At 41.0% G+C, this 9,279-nt stretch overlaps 1 long non-coding RNA gene across 1 annotated transcript; it reads left to right on the top strand.

Annotated features, from left to right (window-relative positions):
- The first annotated feature begins 2,071 nt into the window (after positions 1 to 2,071).
- On the top strand, positions 2,072 to 2,920 carry LOC310735044. The gene is made up of 3 exons (XR_014536200.1): positions 2,072 to 2,384; positions 2,473 to 2,564; positions 2,722 to 2,920. It is a non-coding gene; the product is annotated as an uncharacterized lncRNA (long non-coding RNA).
- The last annotated feature ends 6,359 nt before the right edge of the window (positions 2,921 to 9,279 follow it).

Below are 9,279 nucleotides of genomic sequence, written 5' to 3'. Positions count from 1 at the left end.
CCGGGGCTTGAACCCCAGACCTTCCGATCTGCAACCCAGCACCTTAACCGCTGGAGCCACCACTCCCCCCCCTTAGACTGCTGCCCCCGCGACCCGAATTACGGATAAGCGGAAGAAAATGAATGAATGAATGAAAGATGCTAACTTTCATTTTTATGCAGATGATACTATTATGTACTGTAGTGCTTCTTCTGGGCAGCAAGCCCTGTGTAAGCTTCAGTCAGCCTTTGATGTTTTTCAGTCATGGCTTTCCAGGTTAAAACTTGTTCAAAATAGTGATAAAACTAAGTATATATTATTTTCAGGTTAAAAAAAATGTGAAGGTAATTTAATCTCTCTTCAGACTTTACAACGTACCGTGATTGAATTAGTAAAAGAGTAGAAATATCTTGGCACCATTGTTGACGATGTCTTATATTTTGGTTCTCATATTACTAAATTGAAGAAAAAATTGAAAATTAAGCTTGGGTTCTATTTTAGAAACAAGATTTGTTTGTCATTTAATGCAAGAAAGAAATTGGTTTCTGCTACTTTTACCAGGGAACTCATGGTGCTCTAAGATTTATAATAAATTGTAAATATTCAACTCATCATTGTGCCTTGTATAACAGAGTGGGTTGGCCCTCTGTCTAGTAGGAGAAAAATGCATTGGTATTTAATTATTTATAAAACCATTTTGGGGGATGTTTCCCAATATAAAAAAAATTTCCCAAAAAGAGATTTCATGGAGGCACTTGTCCATTAAGACCGCATTCTTGTTGGCTATCTGCTCTCTGAGGAGAGTAGGTGATTTACAGGCCCTTTCTTTGGCCCCTTCTTTCCTGAAGTTCACTCCAGGCATGGCCAGTGCCTTACTGCACCCTAGAGCGGGTTACGTTTCCAAGGTGCCCTCAGTCGTCCCAAAACCTGTCAGGCTCCAGGCATTCAAACCTCCTCCATTCCAGACCAGGAGAGATTGAACCAGTTGTGCCCTGGTCTGGGCACTGGACTGTTATGTCTGCTGGACAAGTCCCTGGAGGAAGTCAGAACAATTGTTCATCTGCTACGGCCCTCCGAGGAGTGGCCTTCCTGCTAATAAGCAGACACTCAGCAGATGGATTGGGAGGCTTGGTCCTTTGGAGTGTCAATCCAAGACCTCTGCGATGCTGCCAGCTGGTACCCCGCTCAGCTTTGCCAGGTTTTACAACCTTGACCTCTGTGCCACTCCTGGCACCTCTGTCCTTCGACCTAGCTGTGCTCATTCACACTAGTCAGGGACTGGTCGGTGTGGTGTTATTGGACTCTCGTTCCCAAAGCGTTCCGACGTAGCTCGAGTTTCTGAAAGGGAATGTCTCTAGGTTACGTATGTAACCCTAGTTCTCTGAGGGAACGAGATGTTGCGTCTCTATGCCACACCTCCAGAGTCTCTTCAGCACTTCCTTCTCAGTTACAGAAGCTAAAGCCGGCTTCTCTCTATGGCCATTTTATACTTCCTGGTCATGATGTCACCCCGCCGGTGACAGCCTGCCTTCAATTTTGACTGATTAGACTCATTATTCAAAGCATGGACAATGCAGTCGCGTTCCCAAAGCGTTCCGACGCAGCGTTTCATTCCCTCAGGTCACTAGGGTTACATACATAACCTAGAGACCTTCCAGGGCACCATCATCTCTCAGGGCCTGAAGTGGAACAATCATATCGACTCAACTGATAAAAAGCCAACAGAGGAGGTTCTTTTTTCAGCATTGTTCAAAACAAATAAAACATATGTGCAATACTACATTTTACTAATCTAAATCTGTACTTTACTGTGCGATAATACTTTTTATTTTTCTTTATAAAAAAATGTGCAGTCATTTTTATTCTTTTTTTTTTATTTATTTTGCCTTTTTATTTCCATTTGACTTTTAAAAATGTGCAACTAGAAGCTTCTGCAATAAATACATTCTGCAATGAATTTTATTTAATCAGTTTAATTTGTGCCAATTTGATCGATTACTTAATTGAATTAAATATAAAAAGGGTATTGCATTAATTGTATTTATTTTATTTCACCAAAACATTCAAAAAAGCCTCTAAAAGCGGTACAAGCAAATACATTTACTACTCTAGTTTAAAGAATTGGTCTGATGCTCAAAGTTACTGCAGACAGTATCACACAGATCTGACCAGTGCAAAAACCTCGACAGAGAATTCAATCATTGAATCAATGATCAAAGGCGACACTTGGTTTGGTCTGTTCAGAGATTCGTGGAAATGGTCAGATGGTACCATTTTTACCAGCATTCCCATGATGCCTGGACAACCAGATAATCTCCTGAAGAACGAAAACTGTATGGCTTTTACGAATGGTGAAGCATCTGATGAGCTTTGCTCATACATAAAACCTTTCTTCTGTTACTCCTGTGAGTTTCATTCACTCTCATATTCACCCCAGTTCATAGCTTTTACAGGTATTATTGTGTATTTGATGTGTGTTTTCTTGTTTACCAGCAATCACAGAACGAAAACAAATTGTTCGAGTCAAACTTCAGGCCAATTCAGATGTTAATGATCCTTCACTAAAGGAAGCCGTCCTGAATAAGGTGGGTTTCGGCCTTCATCCATAATTTCTCAGTAATGCAGCCAGAACCTCAGCCTTCATCACATTAGTAGTGTTTTAGAATAATAAATTATATAATAACGACACAGATTTCTCTTTTGTATACTATTTAGCACTAAAGCTCATGTTCTCCTCTTTAGATTTGGCAAAAACTCAGTGTTTACTGGAACATCACTGTGAAATGGAGAGGAATCAGACGGATTGGTGTTTAAAAAGAGAAAAGCAGATGTGATGTGATGTGGATGTCTTTTGTGTCTCTCAGTAGGCTGTTAAATGATATAGCTATATATAACCGCATTTGGAGAGAGAATATGTCTAGAAATATACAGGATATATATATATATATACAGAGAGAGAGAGAGAGAGAGAGAGAGAGAGAGAGAGAGAGAGTTAGGGCTTTGTTTTTTAAATATATAAGAGTTGTTTATTCAACAGCTCCTCACGAAATATAGTAGTGATATGTATATGGTGTCACTGGGTTTACTGTCTCTGAATTATGTTAAACTTTTTCTTTTGTGGAAAATGTTGCACATGTGCATTTTATGTAACTAGTTTAAGTGTTGTGTAATTCTGTGTAACGCACTGTTTATCGATTAAATGACAATTAAAGTCACATGGATTATTTGGCCTTTAATATAAACTTCCTTTCACTCTTTCATTGCAGTTGGTGGATTTTCTGATATAATAAACATGCATTTGTATAAAGCAGCAATAATTGCCCATGGCCATGTTGATTAGAGTATTAAAAACTTTTAAAGTATTAGATGAAGGTACATTTAGAACACATACAAATGTGCGACTAAGTTGCGATTAATCACCAGTTAACTCGTGACATTAATGCGATTAATCGCAATGAAATATTTTCATCAATTCTTCTTCTTTCGGCTGCTCCCATTAGGGGTCGCCACAGCGGATCATCCGTCCCCATACCACCCTGTCCTTTATATCTGCCTCTTTCACACCAACTACCTGCATGTCTTCCCTCACCACATCAATGAACCTCCTCCTTTGCCTTCCTCTTTTCCTTCTACCTGGTGGCTCCATCCTCAGCATTCTTCTACCAATATAATTCATGTCCCTTCTCTGCACATGTCAAAATCATCTCAATCTCGCCTCCCTCACCTTGTCACCAAAACATCCTACATGTGCTGTCCCTCTAATAAACTCATTTCTAATCCTGTCCATCGTCGTCACTCCAAACGAAAACCTTAACATCTTCAGCTCTGCTACCTCCAGCTCCACCTCCTGTCTTTTACTCAATGCCACTGTCTCTAATCCATACAACATCGCAGGTCTCACCACAGTCCTATAAACTTTCCCTTTCATTCTTGCAGATACCCTACTATCACAAATCACTCCTGTCACTCTTTTCCACCCACTCCACCCTGCCTGCACTCTTTTCTTCACTTCTCTAACACACTCTCCATTACTTTGCACTGTTGACCCCAGGTACCTGAACTCCTCCACCTTCTCCCCCTCTTCTCCCTGCAACCACATCACTCCACTGCACTCCCTCTCATTCACACACATGTACTTTGTCTTACTCCTACTGACTTTCATTCCCCTTCTCTCCAGCGCATATCTCCACCTCTCCAGGCTCTTCTCAACCTGCTCTCTACTCTCACCACAAATCACAATATCATCTGCAAACATCATAGTCCAGGGAGACTCCTGTCTGACCTCGTCCGTCAACCTGTCCATCACCACTGCAAACAGGAAAGGGCTCAGGGCCGATCCTTGATGCAGTCCAACCTCCACCTTGAACCAGTCTGTCGTACCTACTGCACACTTTACTGCTGTCACACTGTCCTCATACATGTCCTGCACCACCCTCACATACTTCTCTGACACACCAGACTTCCTCATACAATACCACAACTTCTCTCTTGGAACTCTGTCGTACGCTTTCTCTAAATCCACAAACACACAATGCAATTCCTTCTGTCCTTCTCTATACTTCTCCATCAAAATCCTCAAAGCAAATAAGGCATCTGTGGTGCTCTTCCTCGGCATGAAACCATACTGTTGCTCACAGATGGTCACCTCTTCTCTCAGCCTGGCTTCCACTACTCTTTCCCATAACTTCATGGTGTGACTGATCAACTTAATTCCCCTGTAGTTACTGCAAGAGTGCACATCTCCTTTATGCTTAAAGATCGGTACCAGCACACTCCTTCTCCATTCCTCAGGCATCCTCTCCCCTTCCAGAATCCTGTTAAACAATCTGGTTAAAAACTCCACTACCCTCTCTCCTAAACATCTCCATGCTTCTACCGGTATGTCATCTGGTTCAACCGACTTTCCATTCTTCATCCTCTTAATGGCTGCTCTCACTTCCCCCTTACTAATCCTATCTACATCCTGCTTCACCAACTCCACATCCTCCAACCTTCTCTCTCTCTGATTTTCCTCATTCATCAGCTGCTCAAAATACTCCCTCCATCTTCTCAACACACTCTCCTCACTAGTCAACACATTTCCCTTTCCATCCTTTATTGCTCTAACTTGCAGTACATCCTTCCCAGCTCAGTCCCTCTGCCTGGCCAATCGGTATAAATCCTTTTCTCCTTCCTTTGTGTCCAACCTCTCCTACAGCTCCTCATATGCCTTCTCCTTGGCTTTCGCCACATCCCTTTTTACCTGCTGCCGCATCTCCTTGTACACCTGCCTACTTTTCTCATCACTCTGTCGATCCCACTTCTGTTTTGCCAACCTCTTTTTCCTTATGCTCTCCTGCACTTCCTCATTCCACCACCACGTCTCCTTGTCTTGCTTTTTATTTCTAGATGTCACACCAAGTACTTTTCTAGCTGCCTCCCTCATCACTCCTGCAGTAGTTGCCCAATTATCCAGCACCTCTTCACCACCACCAAGCCCCTGTCTGACCTCTTCCCTGAACCTCACACTACACTCTTCCTCCTCCAGTTTCTACCATCTTATTCTTCTTTCAATCCTTACTCTACTTTTCTTCTTCTTCGCCTCCAAAACCATCCTACAGACCACCATCCGATGCTGTCTAGCTACACTGTCCCCCGCCAACACCTTACAGTCTCCAATCTCCTTCAGGTTGCATCTCCTGCATAGCACATAGTCCACCTGTGTGCGCCTTCCTCCACTCTTATACGTCACCCTATGATCCTCCTTCTTCCTAAAATACATGTTTACCACTGCCATTTCCATCCTTTTAGCAAAATCTACCACCATCTGCCCTTCCACATTCCTCTCCTTAAAACCATACCTACCATCACCTCCTCATCACCTCTGTTCCCCCCTCACCTACATGCCCATTAAAGTCTGCCCCAATCACCAATCATTCTTTTCTAGGTACACCATCTACCACTTCATCTAATTCACTCCAGAATCTTTCCTTCTCCTCCATCTCACAGCCAACTTGTGGAGCATAGGCACTGATGACATTTATCATCATCCCTTCAACTTCCACCTTCACGATCATCACCCTATCAGAAACTCTCTTCACCTCCACTACACTCTTACTGTACGCTTCCTTCAGAATCACCCCTACACCATTTCTCTTTCCATCCACACCATAATAAAACAGTTTAAACCCACCTCCAATGTTCCTGGCCTTACTCCCTTTCCACTTGGTCTCCTGAACACACAGCATATCTACCTTTTTCCTCTCCATCATATCAGCTACCTCTCTCCCTTTACCAGTCATAGTACCAACATTTAAAGTACCAACCCGAACCTCTACTATCCTACACTGCTCCTCTTCCTGCCGTCTCTGTAGACGTCTTTCTCCTCTCCTTCTCCTTCTTCGGCCAACAGTAGCCCAATTTCCACCGGTACCCTGTCGGCTAACGATACCTGTGGCGGTCGTTGTTAACCCGGGCCTCGACCGATCCGGTATGAAATTCTCATTTGTGATCTGCATATTTGATTTGGCACATGTTTTATGCAGGATGCCCTTCCTAACGCAACCCTCCCCATTTACCCGGGCTTGGGACCGGCACTAAGAGTGCACTGGCTTGTGCCCCCATAATGGCTGGGTTAAATATTTTCATCAATTGACAGCCCTAATTTATATACATATAATACAGTTCGAGTCTCTGGATGTTCTTTAATGTTATTATTTTTAACATTGAACATTTATTCTGAAAAGATCCATATAGGAACATGAAACATGAAATTATGAAGTAAACAAAACATGTTAAAGAAACCAGAATGTGCTTTATGTTGTCCAAAGTAGCTCCATTTCGCTTTGATGCAGCTCAGCAAATTCATAGCGTTCTCTCATCAAATTCACCTGGTTGTCAAGTGGAATGAGTTTCAGGTCACAGGCGTGTCAAGGGTTCATTTGTTTTTCCATTTCTTGCCCTCTTAATGTGCTTTAGAGCATCAGTTGTCTTGTCCTAATCAATACTGACACAAAAGAATACAAGTCCAGGTCAAGACAAGAGACAAGTGTCCAGTTGAACATAATAGAGTCCAAGTCAATATATAGCACATTATAGCTTGGAATTATATATTACATGATGCTGTCACCAGATAATTAAAAGGCTCTGGATAAGGGCATCTACCAAATGGCAAACAAGCAAATGTAAAACACTGGACTTCCGATCGGAAGGTTGTAGGTTCAAATCCCAGCAAATCCAGAAAAGGGAATTTGCCAAATGCCATTATTGTAAATTTCAATGAGATTTAGTCAAAACCAAGACAATGAAGTTCTACTCAATACAAGACATAGAATCTGAGTCTTGGTTGAGATAATGGAGTATGAGTCCAGACCAAGACAATAAAGTCCACGTCAATGTAGCACATTATACAGATGTGACCAGTAAGAATGTGTGTCACAGTAAAATAGATTCCATGACTTGCCAGGGCAAAAACGGGCACTTAGCGAAGTTCCCTGGCACACGTAGTACATTACCAGTAGGGGCCAGTCGTGTTAAATTCGTAGTTATAGCGTGTACTGAAACTGATGCAGGCGTGTGAGAACCACATTTTTAAGTATATTGTAATGTATAGCTCAAAAAGCAATTAAATATTAATGAATTAGTTAATGTATTTTTAGCAGCTTCTCATTGGCATTTGAGCAGACATGACCTGTTCAGCCATGTTATGGTTTTTATCCAAAATTACTCACTAATGCTTGGTGTTATATATTACATGATTCTGTCATCACTGGTATGTTCTTATTAGGGATAATCTTACATTGACTAATTTATAACACTAAAATGTATATCTGTAATAAATGTATTTCTGTAAAGCTGCTTTGGTACACTGTCCACTGTTAAAAAGTGCTACACAAATAACATGGAATAAAATTTACTTACATTATACATGTAGGACATGTAGGAATGTTTTTGCTAGTAAAAGTTTTATGTTTCAAATGAAATGCAAATTACACTGCAAATGAGAAAGAAATGCGAGAGTTTTTTGTTGCTGTGTTTTTGGAGAAATTGCATACAGAAAGGTGAGAGGATGTCAAGACATGAACCAAGATTTCGGCATCGTTTTTATTGAACATGGAGTGAAGATGTGAAGATAAAATAAAGAGCTCTTTTAACAGATTACACTCGAATGCTAAACTGCAGAAAAAGGTTTAACAGCTCCCTTGTGTATAAAGTAAAAAAAAATGAAATCTTTGATAGTGTGGGTTTTGGGGTGAAGGGTGAAGGGTTATGTAGTAATGCTGTATTGGTGGTAGTATCAAGACTGAAATAAATCCGATTGTCAAAACAGTAAGAATAAATAGTGGGAGATAATAATAAAGATGGAGGATGATCTGAGCGTAATCTGAATAACTGCAAAAATTTCAGCATTAAATAAAATAAGATTATTAATAATAAAAAAAAGTATGAAACAAGAAATATGTAAATATTGCTGTTGAATTGGGGGAATAAAAGTCTCAGGGGGAGGGCTGTTATTGGAAAATGATTAACACTGTTAGACCAATTTAGAAGCTCAGAAGAGATTATAGTACCAACATTTAAAGTACTAACCTGAACCTCCACTCTCCTCCACTTCTCCTTTTCCTGCTGTCTCTGTAGACGTGTTCCTCCTCTCCTTCTCCTCCTTCAGACAACAGTAGCACAATTTCCACCTGTACCATGTTCTCTAACAATACCTGTGGCGGTCCTTCATAACGCAACCCTCCCCATTTATCCGAGACCGACACTGAGAGTGACCTGACTTGTGCAACACAAAATAATTAAATTCACTCTTGTTCTCATTCTAGTTCTCATACAAAATGTTGCCTTCAGTCAATCCACAGATTTTCTTCTACCTGTTTAAGGGCTTGGTTTACAAACGGTGTACCTCAGTCACTAGTAATTGTTTTAGGTGTTAGGCATCATGGAATAATGTCTGTAAAATGGACCTTAACTACTGCTCCTGAATCTTGTTTGAAGGTAAGAAAAGACTCCACCTATTTAGAGAACATATTCCCAGGCAGTACCCTCATTTTCCCCTCAGTGGGTTGCAGTCTAATAAAATGCATTTGTAAATGGTTTTTGTGGTTGTGTACATGCTGCTTGTTCATCTATTTGGTTTCTTCTCAACATACTGTATATGTTGAACATTTTTTGGGAGTAATTTAGGAATTTTGTGAATTAATGCTGTGCTGCTGTCCTGTACACCCCCCCTTTGACACTTGGTCTTTCACAAAAAGAAAAGAAACAAATGTTTTGGTAAACAAAGGAGATTTTCTTTGCCAGAGTTGCCACTGGCTCGCT

The sequence above is a fragment of the Silurus aristotelis genome (genome assembly GCF_946808225.1).
Source record: "Silurus aristotelis genome assembly, chromosome: 12".
Taxonomy (NCBI): Eukaryota; Metazoa; Chordata; class Actinopteri; order Siluriformes; family Siluridae; genus Silurus; species Silurus aristotelis.
Note: the sequence above shows the minus strand (reverse complement) of the source record. Positions and strands in the feature narration are given on the sequence as shown.